Below are 20691 nucleotides of genomic sequence, written 5' to 3'. Positions count from 1 at the left end.
GGTAGGGGGCAGGGTGGGATGAGAGGAGAGTTTCAATTTCTCAACTATTTAATCCTTTCCCTCCCCTCCTTCCCTATCTGCCAAAGACCTACTGGCACTACTTTTGCTTAATATGGGGTTTACAAAGTGGTGTGTGCATGATCCCTCAATACTGAAACAATTATCCCTATTTAATCCAGCTCATGTTGAGAAGTCATGTGAGGTATCAGGGACATTGTTTTTCTCCCTTCTCAAAAGATGTTTTTGGATCTCCTCTCTTTGGGGGTATGTCCGTGTTTCAGTTCTGTATGATACAAGTTGGCAAGAATTATGGTGCAGGAAGATAAGAAATTGCCACTGAGTTACGTTACGGTGGAATCCCCACGTGCTCCCACCTCCAGCAGAACTGGGGCATGGTTTGGAGGTGCTGTCTCCAATGTCCACAGTGATCAGGGCCTACAAACAGGGAGCTTATTCTTTGCTTTTGTTTCCGGTGTTTATTTTAGACCATCTACTGACCAGGGACCTCCATTTCTGGAGGACCCTCTATGCTTCCCTTGTTCTTGTGTGTATATTCTATCTATGCTGTACTAAGGAACACTGTACATTTCCCTGGGGTTGTTGTACTGTACGAAGTCGTCTCACAGCCATTTCACTAGGTACTTTATTACCAATACCCAAGGAAGAGGATTTAGTTTGGAAATAAGAACTATGGAAGTTGTGATGTTTGAATTTTCTGTTAGTATATTGCTCATGCACTACAATCTGTACATAGCACCTTTCCCCACCCCCAGAATATCCTAATAAACATTGTTTTCTTTTTTTAAAAAAAATTGCTGGAGTCTTTTTTCTGTCTATCTTCTTATGTTTTTTCTTCCTCATTTCCCTCACTCTCCATAAATGCCTATATTTATAACATTTGGGAGTTGGAAGGGTTTTTTAGATCATCCACCTCAACCTGTCATTCATAAATTTAAATAGATTTCAAAAGATACATGGGCTTCTTAAAAACACATACATACCCATAGCATCTATCCCTTTACAGTTAATTTGTTTTCTAGCTGTGAAGTGATGGGGAAAGCAGAAAAAGGCCAATTAAACCAGAATTGTTAACATATTTTGTTCTTTTATTCATTTATTTTTATAAACATTTATCATGTCTCCTTTGTATTGTCATCCCTTCCCTTTCTGTTGTACAATTAAATGAGAAATACCCTCATAACAAATATGCATAGTCTAGCTAAACAAATTCCTTCATTGACCATGTGCAAAAATTTGTTTTTTAAGTGATCTCTCTGGCAGAAGATAGGTAGTGCATTTCCTCTTCCGTCCCCTGGACCTTTGGTTTAGAATTGCATTGATCAGAGTCCTGAAGTCTTAGAAACTTTTAGCAAGGATTTGTGAAGTGTCAAATCTCTGCAAGACTTGACTAGGTACTGGGAAAACAGAAACTGAAAGCAAACCAAGGATTGCCAATATTAATTTGATCAGGCATGGTGACATATACCTGTAGTTCAGATATTTAGGAAGCTGAAGCTGAAGGATCACTTGAGTTTAGGAATTCTGAACTGCAGTTAAGGCTAAAGCCATTTGAGTGTCCATATTGAGTCCAGCCCCAAGGGGAATCCCAGGGAGCAGTGGGAAGCTGAACTGAACCTGATCAGAAACAGAGCAGCTCAAAGCTTCCATGTTGATCTGGACCCATGGAGCTGCTGTCCTTCAGCTTGAATAAGATTAAGCCTCAAATAATAATAATATTAATAAATTTCAAGGAAATGATCATGTCTCGTGCTTTATTTGTATCTAACTGGGATCTAGACAGTTTTTCAGGTCAGTGATTATCAATAAGTGATCACTATGTACTATACACAGAGACAAAAACAAATTTTCCTATATTCAAAGAACTTATGTTATGCTGGGGAGAAAAAACTTGTCCATAAATAATGCAAAATATATAGAAAATCAGTATAATATAATTTTCAAAGAAGTAGAACACTGATAATAGGGTTAAGGAAAGGGATGAGGCAAGAATTTGTGTAAAAGGTGATATTTAAGCAGAATCCTGAAGGAAGCTAAGGATGTAGAGAGGTGGAACTGAAGAAGGAAATGCTTCCAGGCAGTGCCAAAGTGTAGAGATAGAAGATGGAATGTCATGAATAGGAAACATCAAATATGACACTTTGACTAAAGTGTAATACAAGAGATACAGTAATGTAAAAGACAAGTTGTAGAAAGATTATGAAGGATTTTTAAAGCCAAACCCAGAGTTTGTATTTTCTCCTAGAAGCAATAGGAAGCTATTGAAGGTTTTTAAGTAGGAGAGTAATGGGGTCAGACCTGTACTTTAGGAATATAATTTTGATTAATATGTTGAGGATGAATTGGAGAGCAGATCCTGGATGTATGGAGATCACTTAAGCATCTATTGCAATCAGCAAAAAGCTAATAAGGTCATAAGGCAAAATTTAATAAATATATATTCTATAAGTGTCCCCATGTTAGTGGAGAAAATGGAAAGATGAAAGAGATGTTATAAATGTAGAATCAACAAGACTTAATAACTGATTAGATAGAAAGGCTGAGAGAGAGGAAAGAAATGAGGATGACTCCACAATCATAAACCTGGGTTATTAGAAGGATACTAGTTACCACAATAGAAAAAGAAAATTTAGGAATAAGGAGAGGTTAACTCTGGAGAAAGATAAGAAGTCCTGTTATGGACATTTTGATTTGAGATGCTTTTAGAATATGTAGCAGAACAGTGTCTGTATCCCAAAGAGATCAGAAAAAGAGGGGAAAGAATACACATGTGAAAAAAAGTTTGTAGTAGCTCTTTTTGTAGTGGCAAGGAACTGGAAATTGGGTAGATGCCCATTTACATTGGGGAATGGCTGAATAAATTATGGTATATGAATATTATAGAATATTATTCTATAAAAAATGATGACAGGCTGATTTCAGAAAAGCCTGGAAAGACTTACATGAAGTGATGCTGAATGAAATGAGCAGAACCAAGAGAATATTGTACACAGTATCAGTTATGTGAAGATGGTATGGACTTGGTTCTTTTCAACAATGAATGACCCAAGATAATTCTAATAGACTTGGGATGGAAAATTCAATCTACCATAAAGAGAACTATGGAAACTAAATATGGATCAAAGTACAGTATTTTTACCATTTAGCTTTTATCTTTTGGGATGATTTTTTTTGTAGAACATGACAAATATGGAAACATGTTTAAAAAGAATGTACATATTTAATGTACATATTTAATATATCAGTTTGCTTTCTATCTTGAAGAGGGGAAATAAGGAAGGGAGGTAGAAAAATTTGGAACTCAAAATCTTACAAAAATAAATGTTGAAAACTATTTTTACATGTATTTGGAATAATAAAATACTATTGAAGGGAAAAAAGAATATCTAGCTGAAAATGTCCATTTCAAGACTAGCTGCAAAAAAGAAGATAATTGGGTATGTAGATTTAAGAGTCAACTGAAAAAAATATGTGAGCGTTTGTGAGATCACCAATAGAATATAAAGAGAAGAGAAAAGGGATCGGAGGATGGTCCTGGAAACCTCCTGCATATGGACTGATGCATATGGGACAAGGCATGGATGATGATTAAACAGAGTACATGAAGAAGCAGCCAGATAGATAGGAAATAGGGTTATGAAAACTCAGGAAGGAGGGGGTGGTCAGAAATGACATACCCTATAGAGAAGTCATTAAGGATAAGCACAGAGAGAAGACCAATCTGGTCAAACTCACCTTGCTTTTCCTTACATGTGCTTCTCCACCTCTCATCTCTGTTCCTTTGCATAGGTTGTCCCCTATACCTTGAAGATATTCTCTTCCCCACTCTATCTCTTGGAATTCCCAATTTCCTTCAAGAACATATATATAAAGTCATTTGGTTAGAGGAGGCAATAGAAAGTGGAAACTTTCTATTGCCTCCTCTAACCAAATGACTTTATATTAATTGGGAATATAATCTGTATATATGTTACCTCCCTAATAAAATATTTAAGCACCTTGAGAACAGAGACCACTCACCTTTTTTATTGTGTTCCTAGTACCTTGCACAATAAGAATTAAATGATAAGCTCTCAAAAATGCTTATTTATTGATTGGTTGGGAGTTGAAGATGTGAAGTTAGGATGTTAGAGCTATCAATATGCACATTAATATTTCCAAGCAGAAAGTGGGGTATGGAGGAAGATTATGAACTGAATTCTTTTTGTTTACAGGAGAAAATAGACACATGCTGAATTACTCAAGGTAGCTGTTGTTTTGGCCATATTTAAATTAAATTTAAATTCCATTCTATTCCCTCATGATCAGATCATGTCATGTCATGTACATTTAAATTGAGTCATTCCTAACCATCTTGAGAATGGATCCATATCTTTGCTGTGAACTTGGGGGAAGGGAGAGATCAAAATCCTGGGTATCTTCAAATTACACTTTTCTTTCACTTTCCTTTTGAAAAATGCTGTTTGTCTACCAAAAGCCTGTTTTCTATCCGACATTCAGCAAAGTGAATAGAATCATAGATTTTTAAGCCAGAAAGCACTTCAGAGACCTTTGATTCCAACTTTTTCATTTTACATATGGTAGAATTGAGTCACAGAAAGGTTAAGTGAATTGCCTAAGATCACACAGCTGTGAGTGTTTGAAGCAAGATTTGAATTCAGGTCTCCTGACTCCAAATTCTCTCTCTTTTAAGTATATTTTTTGTTCTTTTCTTTGTTCTGCATTCAGGTTTGTTTGTTGTTGTTTTTTTTTCCTTCACATTTTGTTCTGCCTTTCAAGAAAGTCCAAGGCTAAGTTTGTGCCAAATGATTGAGCTTGGAACGACTTCTGTCAGAATCTATGAAATTCTTGCGTTGGTTTGGAATGAAAAGTGGGTGAATTTTTGGATCAGGAACTGGAATTTCATAAACAATAATGAAATCCCAGGTGAGCAGCTTCTTGGACTCACCTTCAGAGAGGCCAAGTTCATAGAACTCCCAGGATGTCAGTGTTGGCAGAGCCAATCCTATGGGGAAAAATATAATTTCATTGTCAGAAACGCCCCCACTAGAAGCAAGGAGAGCAATCGTAGCTGCCCTAGAGACAGCATGGCTCATACCCTAGCTGTCTTGTGAACACATCCAACTCACTGAAATTTTAGGAGCAAGAAATGACTAATAAAATCCAGACAAAAGTGCCAGGAAAGCAAATACAACGGGTGACAGAGATAAGATAAAAGACTCCTTTTCTTTCTGGTAAATGCACACAGGAAAGAAAATAAAGCACGTGATGATGTGAAGGATAGGATGAAAAACAACTGTAAAAATCCCACAGACTGTGGAGGTGTCAAGGTAATAGGCGTTATACCTGGGCTGATGTGGAGCAAAGACATCTTTTTCCCTGGTTAGGAAAGGATGTTAAATGGATTTACTTTAAGGGAAACAAGGTAGGTTCTAAAAGCTTTCACAGCCAAGTCTTTTCATTCTAACTCCACAATAACTCTGGCATCTGTCTCCTTTTCTTCTTTCCTATTGCCATCATCAATTAATCAATTAATCAACCGTATTTATTAAGTGCCTGTTGTGTGCTAAGCAATGGGATATAAGAATAAACAATAAACAAAGAAGAAAAGAGAAACCAGCTTCTGCTGTCACAGAACCCCCCATTATATAAAGACAACACGTATACATGTGTGCATACAGATTACTCACAAAACAAATGCATAAATGCATAACTTGGAGGGTGAAGGAGGTAAAATCATAATCAACCTTCACAAGACTATGAAGAAAGATTTCTAAATAGACTCTGAGCTTCTAATCTTTTCTCTCTCCAATCTATCTTCCATAAAGCCACCTCAGTTGCCTTGAACAGCACATCTGGCCATTCTTCTGTCCATAAATTTTGTCTGGCTCCTATTGTCTCTTGAATAAAATACAAACTCCTCAGTTTGACTTTTAAAGCAGTTCTGTTTTATGGAATATTATTCACTACTCCATGTACTCCGTGTGCTTTATATTCCAGTCAAACTGGGCTGCTTAAACTTGGGCTTTCGTTGACTGTCCTCCACCCCTAGAATGCACTTTTCCCTCATCTCTGCCTTACATAATCACTATTTCTAGAGCTACATATCTCTGCCTCACTTAAATCCATTTCATGCACAAGTCATCACTCTTGTGCCAGCAATGGTCTTTGAGAAGAAAGGAAAAACAAGAAGAATCCCTTACTTCCTCAGAGTGCAATTTATGTGCTGCTGCCTATAGGAAGCTTTCCCTGACACCTTTAATTTTTAGTGAGCATTTCCTCCTCAAATTATCTTTTATATGCTTCTTTATTTATGTGCTGTGGCACTCCAATAAAATGTAACATCCCTGAGGACAGAGAATCCCCCCCCATTATATCTTTCTATTTTTAAGTTCTAACCCAGTGCCTGTCATATTTTAGATACTTATTAAATATTTCTTGAATTGATTTGGCAGAGTGTATAGAAAACACTGAACTTAAAGAAGTTCAATCTAACTCAGACACTACCTTTACCAAATCATTTAAATTCTCTTAGCCTCAAGTTAGTACATGTAACATTATGAGGCTAGGCTTAGTGATTTCCAAGGTTTAGCCTAGCCCTAAACCTACAAGCCTATGAGTTTACCATAACATATATAATTTTAGGCAATTTTTATATCTATAATCTTTTATTTATATCTATGATCTATATGTTTATAGATTAGTATTAGTGTCCAGAAATAAAATCTAGAGATACAACAGTATCCTGTGTATTTAAGAAAGCTTTTAACTATGTCCATTATATTCTATTTAGTAAATCAAGAAAGTGAGCTATTAACATACAATAGGACAATTTTCAGTGAAGTTTAAACAAAAAGGATACGGCCTTCGCTAAACTAGTTCAATTAAATAAATATGTATTTTAAGGGCATAAATTGTTCAGAGCACTTTTAAGTCTCATCTATAAAGTGGGGATAGTAATAGTATTTACCTCCCAGGGTGGTTGTGAGAATCAAATAAAATAAAAAATGTAAAGCATTTTAAAAACTTTAAACCCCTATATAAATGCTAGTTAGGTGGCAGCAGAGAGTGCTGGGACAAGAATAAGGAATTCTTGAGTTCAAATTTAATCTCAGACATTAGGCAAGTCACTTAACTTTTAGTTGTCTCAATTTCCTCAGCTATAAAATGGGGATAAATAATAACATCTACATTTCAGGGTTGATGTGAGGATCTAACGAGATAGAACTAATAAAGTGCTTAACACAGTACTTGACACATAGTAGGTGCTATATAAATGCAAGGAAAAGAAAAGACGTATTAAAAAACAAGAAAAGATAAAGGTGTTCCCCTTTCCTTAGGGAGACAGCCTCAAGATGCCCAGCAGGAGATTAATACTTCCCCCAAGAAAACCATTCACCGCATGGGAAGCTATAGAAAGACGGTCTACCACAAAAGTCTTTCATAAGATTAATTACTGCAATTGTAGAAAATGCAGTTTGTGGTTACCTGCCTTACCCTGTGGTGCACAAAGGGGCTTTCAAATTACTCCTGGCCCTTGTGGTTTGCAATACCAAGCTGGAGACAGCATTCGGCAGCTCCTGGACCTGTGTCTATCTCTGTCTAACAGGATGCTTCGGAAGCTGTTCCTCCAACGAGAGCACAAATCACTGGGCAAACAAAATGGCTCATTTGGCGTTGTTGCTCCCTTCAAGAGCTGGTTTCCGGGCCTGGGGAAAATAAAGGGCATCGCATCACCCCATCACTGCCAACTCATAGGTTTGAAAACTACCGTCAGCTTCACCTCGTGAGCTTCCTTCTTGTTCTATTACTACTGACAATTGCCTCAGCATTGCAATAACTGCTCAGGATGACAAATTACTGTCTGAAACTCTCTCCAGAAGATAATTAGATTACCACCCCCATTTTAAGAGAAAGAACAGAGGATTAAACACCCGTAGGATAGCAGCCACCGTAGTGTCAGGAACTGTTCCACTGAGGAAAATATTTCCATTTCTGTTCCAGATTTCAAAGAATTAAGATAAGTGTATCATCCCTATTGGGGCTATATGAGCAAATCTGCACATGTGATTTGGGGGATCAAATCCACCCAAAGATTTTAAATGGATTTTTTTCCCTTTTCTTGTGGTAATTCAGTCATGAGCTGGGTCAGCTGGATAGGACTAGTCTAGCTATGACTTCTTAGTGGGTTCCAATCCCCTATTTCAAAGCTTTATTTCCCAGAAATTCATCTCCACTCTTTATAAATCAAGTCAGTCCTGCCAATCATTCCTATTCTAGGACCTGGTGTTTATTACCATTGAAGGTGAAGATATCCAGAGTGAAACTCTATCAGGACCCCAGCTAACCCTTCGTGGGTGGATTCTAGCTCAAAAAGTACTTTAATACTTTCTTTCTCTGCCTGCAAATTCTTACCTCTTCCTGTCTCTGCTCCAAATCCCAGAAGCCTTGGGAAGAAATAGCAAAATGATGATTTGCACGGTTTCAACAAAGATGGTTTTTATAGCACAGTAGAAGCCACCTGTAATACCTAACATAAGGATGGCAGCCCACTGCTATTGAAGTGAATGGAGTATAATCTTTTTGAATAGCTATTATCAAAGCCAATGCAGGTGAAGTTGGCTAAAATAGGAGGTATCATTTGCTGATTTTCTAAGGATTTTATTCCAGCTTTAGGAAAGGAACTTTAGAAAATATTCACAAAATCAGAGAGGTAAAAAGTACTTCAAGCAATGAGAAAAATGATGTTAATTGATATCCAGTTTCTAATTAGCTGAAGTTCCTTCTTCCTTCCAGTGATTTTATTCATTTATTTCTCAAGCATTTATTAAAAGCCTACTATGTTCAAGGAACTATGCTAGATGCTATGGATAAAAAGTAAAAAAAAATAAAACTTTTCTTTTCCTTAAGAAATTTTCATTCTAATGAGCAGAAATATATATACATATATCAACACAATGTAGATACTGAGTAAATTGCAAGAGACAGGGAAAGTATCAACAACTTGGGGCATCAGTTGAGACTCTTGCTTAGGAGTCAATAGGATTTGACCCTGAAAGAAACAATATGTTTTACAAGTATGAAGTGTGGGAATATTTCTTTATATACATAGGAGAGCAGTCAAAGACAGAATCTGGATGAGGCTCATCATAATTAGGAAAATTAAAAAGTAGAGCAGTTTGACTAAAATGTCAAGTGTATAAAGGAAGATAATGTGTAATAAACCTGAAAAGTTAGGCTTAGAGTCAGATTTTCTTTATAAGCCAAATGCATTTTGTCTCAGTTGACAATAGGGAGTCACTAAAAATCCTTTAGCAGGAGAGGTTTGAATTGTATTTTAAAAAGATGAATTTTTAAAAATATTTCATTTTTATGGTAAAATATCATATACCTTTTCTCTTTAACATCACTGTCATTTCTAGGAGGTGGGAGAGATTCTCCTCTTCTTGTACACTTCCCCCCACTTGAATTTTCTATTATACCAGTAGTATGCTGGTCAAATGTTTAACAACCAAATCTCTGAAAACTGCATGACACATTTAATTTTAATCTGCATTAACAATTTCTCCCACTACTTTCTTTGTTGTTGCTCACTTTTGTTTGACTCTTCATGACTCTTTTGAGGTGTTCTTAGCAAAGATGGAATGGCTTTCCATTTTCTTTCTCAGCTCATTTTACAGATGAGAAAAGTAAGGGGAAACTTAAGAGGCTTGCACTGTATCACAAAGCTAGTGTCTGAGGCTGGATTTGAACTCAGATTTTCCTGCCTCTAGTCCTGATACTCTACCCATCTGCCACCTAACTTCCTCATTATTTTTTAAATTCTAGACAAAACAATAAATCACATTTGTTGATTTCTGAGGTGTAATTACTCATAACAAAACTTAACAATGAAGTCTTTCCAGTAGATACAGTTGGTCCAGAGCATACCCCTTCCTCTAACACAAAAACATGTTAGGCAAAAACACCCACTGTAATGATCCCCTGATCATGAACACAATATACTGCTCTCTGACCAAAGTAGCAAGTCTGTTTCCATATCTGTTTTCAGGGGCCATTACTGACTTTGTATTTGTTCAGAGCTTCCTATAATCAGTCTTTTTATTGACTTTTTCATTTTAAAAAAATATCCTTTATTTTCATTGCTTTTTTGGTTGTGTTTATTTTACACATTAGGTCATGTCAATCATTTTGAATTTCTTTGAATTGAGAATGATTTTTGTAATTCTGTGAAAGATGGAGAAGGGAGATATTAGAGGTATGAGGCCATGTAGCAGGCTATTATAGTGTAGGTGAAAAGTGAGAAGAGTTTGAGCTAGGATGATCTCAAAAAGGATACATGTGAAAAACATTGTGAAATTAGAATCAATAAAAATTGTAACAAGGGAAAGACTGAGTATCTGAGTACTATTCTGAAGTTGCAAAATCTGACTACTAGAAGGACAATGGTAAATGAGGAAGCTGAGGGAGGGACTGGTCTGGGGGGAAAGGTGAGAAGTTTTGGCAGCTGAATTTCAAATGTTTATGGGACATCCAGATGGAGATACTTAACAGGAAGTTAGTTGACAATGTGGAACAGTTCAGGTGAAAAAGTCAGACAGGATATATAGATGAGGAAATATAAGTGCCTTCCCTCTGGAGACTGAAGAGAGAATGTGTTTCTTTGTATCTTGTATGTATCTGGCTATTTACACATTGTCTCTTCCATTAAAACAAAGACTGTTTTTGTAGAAGCTCCCAGTTAGAAAAACCTTGACTTTTGTCCCATCCCCAGAGATACTTCCTGGTAACCTCAGGCCAATTACATAACCACTTTGAGGTTTCCTCATCTATAAAATAAAGGAGTTGGATTTGGTGGCCCCTAATGTGTCTTCCAGTTTTCAGTCTATGATATTATAATCAATATGCCCTCAAATGAAGAGTCTCCTATGTCCACAGTCAGAAATGAGCTTTTCTTCTTCAGATTTCATATAGGATTTTGTATTTTTTCCATCTCATTTTATATTTTAGTTATAATGTGGCACATCTCTGTTTTTGCTGTGATCACTTCTGCTAGACTATAAACTCTATGAAGGAAGCCAGGGCAGAGAGCATGTGCAATGTTTTGTGTATTCCTTAGAATCTAGCACACAGCCTTGCTCATAGTGGTCCAATTCAATTGCCAGGATTAATGAAGTGTGTCAAGGACTGTGACAAGCAATGGATATACAAAGTCAAGCCAAAAATGAAATAGTTCCTTCTTTTAAGGGTGTGAATGATGGAACGAATGAACGAATGATTCAAAAATATTTCTGAGGTTGAATTGACGTATTCCACTGAGTTTTTTGTTTTTTGTTATTTCTGGGGTTTTTTAAAAATAGCAATGAAGTTGTTCTTTATGATGACTTTTGGTGGCAAGTGTTTGCTGTTCTACTTTTATCACTTTACAGAAGTTAAAAGATGAACAAATTAAAACTGCTTATAGTTCTACATGACTGCTGGTATAACACAATTGTGATTCATTTGTAGATAAAGAACCCCTGTTTTCTCAGATCACTGGATAGAAAGAAATGAGATCACATCTTCTTACCAAGTGAGTAAACTCCACTAAAGATGGAAAATAAGTACATTGGAAAGGAAATAAAGGGAGGAAAAAAAGAAGATAGGGGAGAGAGAAAGAGATTGAGAGAGAGCCCCAGAGACCAAAGCAGAAGGGAGGGGAGAAAAAGGAGGGAAGGAGATACAGAGAGAGAGAGAGAGAGAGAGAGGAGAGAGAGAGAGAGAGAGAGAGAGAGAGAGAGAGAGAGAGAGAGAGAGAGAGAGAGAGAGAGAGAGAGAGAGAGAGAGAGAGAGAGAGAGAGAGAGAAGGGGAAAAGAGGGGGCAAGAGAAAGAAGCAGGGGAGGGAAGAGATGAAAGGAGAGCAGGGAAAGGGGAGAGAAATATAGTGGAAGAGGAAGAGAGGAGGGAAGCAGGGAATGAGATGGGGGAGAGACACACAGAGACAGAGATAGAGAGACACAGAGAGACAGAGACACACAGACAGACAGACAGAAAGAAAGACAGAGACAGATGGAGACAGAGAGAGACAAAGAAAGTTCTATTACTACATGTGTGGGCTGAGATTTCCCCACATATACAAACATATTCAGGCTCTAAGGAGAGTATCTCAATATTTTCTTCTAGCCTCTTCAAATTATCTGTTAAATGATTGTTCTCTGGCACTGCCTTTCTTATCAACAAGAAGATCTGGTCCTTGATATCTATTATTTTCTATATCACAATATTTGAAATCAAACTGTATATCAATTTGTCAGAAGTCTTTTTGAAAGTGAAGGTATACTTCATTTTGTGCAATAGACACATTCCTGAAAAAGAGCTATTTATATCTAATTTTAGTAAACCATCATATTTTAAATGTGATTGATGGCATGGTAGATAACACTGGACTTGGAGCTGAGAAAATTTAAATTCACATACTGCCTTTGATACTCGTTGAATGACTGAGCAAGTCATAGTCTTTCTCAACCTCAGTTTATTCATCTGCAAAATGGGGATAATAATAGCACCTTTTCCACAGTATTTTTGTTAGGGTTAAATAAGATAATACTCTTTGAAAAACTTAAATACTATATATGTAAGTTATCATTATTATTAAATGTGGTATAAATATATTAATACTAGCCCAATTCTTAATAGCACCACAAATGTTCATAAACCAGTAATCTCTTTGGAATGTGAATAATAGCCAGTTTTGTACATTTATCTTTTTGTATTTGAGATCTTAAAGTGAGACATGTAAATTCTATATGTGGTTCTGTCTCTGGCTATGTCTTAATGCTAACCTTAAATGCAGCACTACTAACTGGCAAGCTTTGTTACTTCCTCTGCTCTTTTCTCTTAATTCTATGTCCCTTAGAACCCAGTTATTAAACTGTGGGTTCCCACCTCATATGGGGTCCTGTAATTGAATGTAGGAGTCACAAAATTATGATTTCTTATCAGTAAATGCTTGAATTGTATACCTATTTTAGATACCTATATGTCTGGGGTCGTGTAAAAATTTCTAAGGTGAAGAGTTTACAAAGCCCTGTCTTAAAGAACTCACATGCGCTCATAGGCATAGAGCTTGTCTTCTACAGTTAGACTAAAAATTCTTTGTGTTCATGAACTATTTTGTTTGTACTTTTGTTTCCTTAGCACTTTGCACAATGTCTGTCACAACCTAGGTTAGGTACTTAATGTGTGCTTGTTGATTGATTGACTTCATTTATGTGGTCTCCATTTCATGGACTTCAAGAATTAGAAGATATAAGAATCATATTTTATATCTCTTTGTAAAAGCTGCAGGTAACAAAAATCATCAATTGATTTCTCACTTTTTAGTTCTGAGCTTTCCCTAAGTTAACTAGCCAAGCCCTCAGATGACAGACACACAGTCCATTGCCAGGCATATATTCAAGAAATTTCAGACTTAGTGGGTCCATACAAAGCTTCCTTATAAGATCAAAACCTTTGAAAGAACACTTGGGTTTCCTCTGAATCACAAGAAGGCAATAGAGTAAGACTGTAATAAATCATACACACACATACATATGTATGTATTATATATTTTAATAGTATTTTATTTTTCCAAACACACGCAAAATTAGTTTTCAACATTCACTTTTGTAAAACTTTGTATTCCAAATTTTTCTTCCCTTCTCTTTTCCTCCCCAAGTTTGCAAGCAATCTGACATAGGTTAAACATGTTCAATTCTTCTAAACACATTTCCATATTCATTATGCTGTGCAAGAAAAATCAAATCAAAGGGGAAAAACATAAGAAAGAAAAAAAAGCAAGCAAACAACTAATAACAAGAGATGAAAATACTTTATTTTGATCTACATTCAGTCTCCATAGTTCTCTTTCTGGATGTGATTGACCATTTCCATCATGAGTCTATTAGAATTGCCTTGAATCAACACATTGTTGATAAGAGCCAAGTTTATCACACTTGGTCATCACATAATCTTATTGTTAGTGTTTATAATGTTCTCTTGGTTCTGCTCACTTCACTTAGCATCAGTTCATGTAAGTCTCTCCAGACCTCTCTGAAATCATCCTGTTCATCATTTTTTACAGAACAATAATATTCCATAACATTTATATAATATAACATATTCAGTCATTCTCCAAATGGTGGGCATCCACTCACTTTCCAGTTTCTAGCCACTACAAAAAGGTTGCCACGGACATTTTTGCCCATGTGGGTCATTTTCCCCTTTTTTATGATTTCTTTGGGATACAGACTCAGTAGAGATGCTTCTGGATCAAAGGGTATGACAGTTATATAGCCCTTTAGGCATAGTTCCAAATTAGCTGACATATTTCTTAAGCACAGCAATAACTGTTGAATGAATATTGAATGGCTGAGTGATTTCTTAATAACTGAAACTATCCAAAAGTAGAAGAAGCTGCTTAGAAATATAGTAGGTTCTCATTCTATGGCAGTCTTCAGGCACAGTTTGAATGATCGTGTGTTCTGTATATTGTGGAGCAGTTTTACCAAACTGAAGTAAAATTGGGGGCCATTAAACCATATGTCAAAATCTTTTCAGACCACATATTGATATGGAAAAACCACATATTAATATTCTCTGTGTTTTATTTTATTTTTCTTTTGTTAAATAGTTCCCAATTGCATTTTAATCTGGTTTGGATCATTTTAAAGAACATTCTGGGCTGCATGTGGCTTGTGGGCCATATGATTGAAACCTCTGTTATAAAGGATTCTTGTTCAAGGAAAGGTTTAACTAGATGACTTCTGATCAGCCCTTACTACTCTAAGACTCTGTGATTCTACTCTGATTCTTCTTCTCTCTACCTTTCCTAACCATCCAGGCCTTTACAGAAATCTTCTATCAGATAAGGCAGATCCTTCCACGTACAAAATGATTTTAGAAGATTCAAAAGTCATTATCCAAAAGCTGATACCAGTGACTTTTGAAAGTAAAGAATGGATCCTCAATTGATAAATGATCAAAGGATAAGAACAGAAGATTTTCAGCTGAAGAAATTAAAGTGATTTTTTAGTCATGTGACAAAATGCTCTAAATCTCTATTGATTAGAGAAATGCAAATTAAGACAACTCTGAGATAGTATTTCACACTTCTCAGATTGGCTAAATGCCTGGAAAAGATATGATAAATGTTGGAGGGATGTGGGAAACCTGGGGTATTAATGCATTGTTGGTGGAGTTGTGAAATTATCCAACCATTCTGGAGAGCAGTTTGGAACCATGCCCAAAGAGCTGTCAAACTCTGCATACTCTTTGGTTCAGCACTCTCAAACTGGATCCCAAAGAGATCTTAAAAGACGGAAAAGGACCCACAAGTCTAGAAATGTTTGTAGCAGCTTTTTTGTTGTTGTTGTTGTGGCAAGGAACTGGAAATTGAGATGGGCAAACATGTCCATCTGGTGGAGAATGGTGGAGTAAGTTATAGTACATGAATGTCATGGAATATTATTGTTCTATAAGAAATGATCAGCAGGCTGATTTTAGAAAAGCCTAGAAAGTCTTACATGAACTGATGTTTAGTGAAGTGAACAAAACCAAGAGAACATTGTACACAATAACTACAAAATTATGTGATGATCAACTCTGATGAACTTGGCTCTTTTCAACAATAAGGTGATTCAAGGCAATTCCAATAGACTTGGGATGGAAAATGCCATCCACATTTGGAGAGAAAATTATAGAGATTTAATGTGCATCAAATCATAGTATTTTCACCTTTGTCTGTTTGTTTGTTTCTTGTTTTTTTTTCCCCTTTTTGGTCTGGGAGGGGGGAGAAAAATTTGGAATACAAAATCTTACAAAAGTGGATGCTAAAAACTATCTTTACATGTATTAAGAAAAGACAAAATACTATTTAAAAAAATAAAAATAGTACAGATCCTTGGGAAGAGGTTGGTCATATCTATATTGTTATCTTTCCTGATGATGTGCTGTTGTCTTGGTCACATGGAAACCTACACCTTTAAATCTACAGCTGGTACTTGTAGAAAGATTCTGTCCAGTCTAGACATGCTTCCAGCAATTAAGTTACTTGAGGACTCTTGGTGTTTTATGGTCTTGGATACTGACTTACTTTTATAGGAAAGGATTAATTCTCCACAACATTTACTACCAAGATGCTATAGTAATTCCTAGGACACTCTCTGTTTCTGCCATATCAAGCATTTCTGTGAGATTGGCTTCTAAACCAAGGGTACCCTTACATATTTACACAGCAAACTCTTAATTATATTGCTCTGGGATTTGATGGAAATGAGTCATTTCTGTGTCTTTTCAAATCTTGTCACTTAATTGTCAATCGTGGAGGAACTCATTAAAGTACGTGATAATTTGTAGGCAAGAGTTAAAAGGTTTTTCGGCTCCAGTTAAATTCCAAACCAGTTTATTTGCTTTTTTATGATGATTGAAATGATGTACACTTTAAATAACCTTATGTTCAACACTTGGTGATATTAATTTCACTTGACTTCATGTCTTAAGGTCAAACACGTTAATAAGGACTTCCATCATTAACTAAGTTTCCTTTTCTATTAAACAATTATGATCACTTGCTATTAATGAGTCGTGAAGTTTTAATAAATTTTTGCCAGTGTGGAATTACTAAACAGTAATTATGACATATATTGTATGGATGGTTTGTTTCACAATGTAAATTTGGCCTAGTGTTGGTAAAAATACAAAAGAACAGCAAATAATTAATTGGTTTTAGTCTTTTCTGGGGACACTATCAATTAAAAGAAAAAATGGAAAATTTGTGTTGTTATAGATAGAATTATTAGGTATGAGGTCTTATAGATAAAGAAATCTCTTATCTGAAAATCAGCTCCATGGTTTCCTTTTATCAATCAAGCAAACATTTAACTGTCTGCTATGTTCCAGATACTATGCTAAGTGCTGGGATACAAAAAGATGCAAAGGCTTCTCAAGTAGCTTATCATCTAAGGGGGAACAACAAATATATACAAAGAAAGTAGGATTAATATTTTTATTTACAAATAAAAATATCTATAAAGGCTAAATAGGACATAATCAAAGGAAGGCATTAGAATTAAGAGGAATTGAAGAAGACTTCCTGTAGAAAGTGGAATTTTAGATTGTACTTAAAGGAAGTCAAGGAGATCCATAATCAGACTTCAGGAGGAAGAGTATCTCAGGCATGGGAGACAACATAGAAAATGCCAAAGATGAGAGATGAAGTGTCTGGCTCATGGAACACGCCAGTATCACTGGATCAGAGAGTATTTGTCTAGGAGAAAGCCTAAGACTACTGAAAAGGTAGGAGTCTAGGTTATGGAGAGCTTTAAATGTTTACTGAGTGATGGAGTAGGGGAGTGACATCATCAGACCTGTTCTTTAGGAAAAGTATTTTCTTAGCTGAATAAAGGGTAGATTGGGGCGGGAGAGACTTGAGACAGGCAGATTCACCTGCAAGCTGTTCCAGTAATCCAGACCCAAAGTAATTGAGGTCTGCACTAGAATGCAGAGAAGAAAAAGGGATATATTTGAGAAATGTTGCAAGGGTAAAAGCAACAGTCTTGGTAACAGAATATGGAGGTGGGGTGGAGTGAGAGATATTGAGGAACAAAGGAGGACATCTGGAATGAGAGCTGAGGGTCTGGGAGGATGGAGTGGTTCTCTACAGGTATAAGGAAGGTAGAAGTGGGCAAGGCTTTAGGGGGAAAAATAATGTGTTTAATTTTGAATTATTAGTTTAATATGTCTACTGGACAATCCAGTTCAAGATGTTCAAAAGACAATTGGAGATATGAGATTGGAGGGGAGTAGAGAGATTGGGACAGGTAAGATAGCTTTGGGAATTGTCTGCATAAAGATAGATAAGTCCATGGGAGTGCATGAAATAGCCAAATGAAGCAGGATAGAGGGAGAAAAGAAGGCCTAAAAGAACTCTGAAGGACATCTATGGTTAGAAGGAATTATTTGGCAGAAGATGTCTGCAACAAGGAAAGTAACACAGATCTCTTTCTAAAAAGCTATGAGTTGGATGCTGATGGAGGCAAGCATGTAGGAGTGAGGTGCCTCCGCTGGACCCCATTCCAACCAACTTGAGCCAGCTCAATGGGAGCAGGTTGCAGTGCTAAGCTCGGTGATTTTCTGCCTCTTGGTTCAATTTAAGGAGATTGACACATTCTTGGCTAAACTGTCTGATTTTGCTGCCACCAATCAGATCAGCCTTGGGCCCCAAAGGAACAACATAAAAAGTCTTCTCCTAGGGCCTAATGGTGCCTTGAAGAAGAATATGACTGCCGAGCAGGTCGGAGCAGATTTCATTACTCTGGGGCTCAGTGAAGAGAAAGTCACTTATTTTTTCTGAGAAGTAGAAGCAGAAATCTTCCACACTTGCTGTATGGGTAATAGGACAGAAATTGATGATTAGCCAGATTATAGATATGGAAGAAAATGTGGAGTGACATCAGGGAGCAATGAACTGAAGAAAGAGAAGATTTTTTTTTTTTTTTACAATTGAAGTTGGTGGTTAAAAAAGAAAACCAGTCTGAAAACATATAGAGAGAGTTAACCTTGCTTCATATGTATGATTTCCTGAATGAGATGGAAAGTGTTTGAGTCAGCATGGAGTGCTTCTGCTGAAGGTGAAGGAAGAAGACTCAGCATACATCTTGCTTACCCTTGAGTAATAGTGTAAGGGCTGGGATGTTCCCAGAAAGGGTCATGCTTCTGCTGGGGAAACCAATATAATTACCACAAAAAAAAGCACTCATCACATAGGTCTTATATCAAGAAGGTAAACCAAGGGGATATTACTTTTGAGAGGGGGAGAAATTAGTACTGTTTGTATATTAATTTCTCCTCCTTTCCCACCCTCCAGAATTCTAGTTTCTCAAACTTCTAAGCTCAGTCAGTAGTCAAAGTAAAGAACAGAGTTAATTGTGGGAACCTTACTATCAGGATTCTGAAAGTTAGAATCTGAAACAAGCAAAATAAAATGTATTTACCATATAGAGTGGGGATTCTATCAGATGAGACCCTGTTTTAATGATATACCTGTATGTAAATGCATTTTCAAAGATTTCTAGCCTTTGAAGGCCTTTATTTGGTCTTTCCTTTTGCAATTGCCTTGTAAGGGTCATTACTTTCTAATCTTCCTTAGGAGTATTTTTCCCTGACTGAGTATCCATATAGTGTCTTATAAAGAGTTTGAAGAAGAGGTCTTGGGGGAAAAATGTGATGATTTCCTAGGACAATATGCCTCCGTCAAGGGGAACCATGAAAGCTTAGAGTTCATCCTGTGCCCCCATGAAACTGTCAATAATTAGCCCCTGAGAAGACATAGAAGGAGCTGTTGATCATAAAAGGTATATCATTGTCACCATGGAAGGGCAGCTACCATGACACCTGGTTCATAAGAATAGTGATCTGGAGTTGGGGAAGAAGTACAATGGTTATTTCATCTAGCATAGAAAGGAAATCTCATGCAAGGAGCAAAGCTAATTACTACTCTGGCTATACCACTCCTATACCATCACCATCCACCATCACTATTCCTTCTGCTGCTACAACACTACTGCTATGTGGCAAGGAACTGGAACCTGAGCGGATGCCCATCAGCTGGAGGATGGCTGAGTAAGTTATGGTATATGGATGTTATGGAATAGTATTGTTCTGTAAGAAATGACCAGCAGGATGATTTCAGAGAGGCTTGGAGAGACCTACATGAACTGATGCAAAGTGAAATGAGCAGAACCAGGAAATCATAGTACATGGCAACAAGAAGATTATATGATGATCAATTCTGATGGAACTGGCTCTTTTCAACAATGAGATTCAGACCAGTTCCAATGATCTTGTGATGAAGAGAGTCATCTATACCCAGAGAGCAGACTGTGGGGACTGAGTGTGGATTACAACATAACATTTTTACTCCTTTTGTTGTTGCTCGCTTGAATTTTATTTTCTTTTTCAATTTTTCCTTTTTGATCTGATTCTTCTTGTGCAGCAAGATAATTGTACAAATACATATATCTATATTGGATCTACATATATTGTTTAACATATTTTGGATTACTTGCCATCTAGGAGAAGGAATGAAGGGAAGAAGGGGGAAATTGGAACACAAGGTTTTGCAAGAGTCAATGGTGAAAAATTATCCTTGCATATGTTTTGAAAATAAAAAGCTTCAATAAAAAATACTATTATTACTTCTACCATCATTACTGCTACTACTACTACTATCCTCCACCACTACTATCACCACTTATACCACTACTATTATATTAGAACTTATCTTTTTAGTACTAAGGCTACAATTGTTTGACCATTATATAGCATTTTAACATTTTAAAGTACTTTCATTTTATTTAACAATCACTGTCTAGGAATTAAGGTTCATAAATCAAAAACCCCAATTTGTGTTTGTGTCAGGGACTTGGTTCTTTTATTCTTTCTTCATATGCATCTTTTTCTCTCTGTTCTCATTGTTGCCAATATTATTTAGGCTTCTGAACTGATACAATAAGCATTTATTAAGAACTTAGCACACACAAAGGCTTTGTGTTAGGAAGATATAAAGGTGCTTAAATCTTTTCTTGTATTGAAGGTAGATGCTAACCAGGAGAGAATTAAGACATATACACAAAGAACAGCATCCATATATAAAA

General features: G+C 36.4%; 1 pseudogene; it reads left to right on the top strand.

Annotated features, from left to right (window-relative positions):
- Positions 1-5303: 5303 nt before the first annotated feature.
- On the top strand, positions 5304-18664 carry LOC127546928 (COMM domain-containing protein 7-like; annotated as a pseudogene).
- The last annotated feature ends 2027 nt before the right edge of the window (positions 18665-20691 follow it).

The sequence above is a fragment of the Antechinus flavipes genome, chromosome 2, assembly GCF_016432865.1.
Source record: "Antechinus flavipes isolate AdamAnt ecotype Samford, QLD, Australia chromosome 2, AdamAnt_v2, whole genome shotgun sequence".
In the NCBI taxonomy this organism is placed as follows: Eukaryota; Metazoa; Chordata; class Mammalia; order Dasyuromorphia; family Dasyuridae; genus Antechinus; species Antechinus flavipes.
Note: the sequence above shows the minus strand (reverse complement) of the source record. Positions and strands in the feature narration are given on the sequence as shown.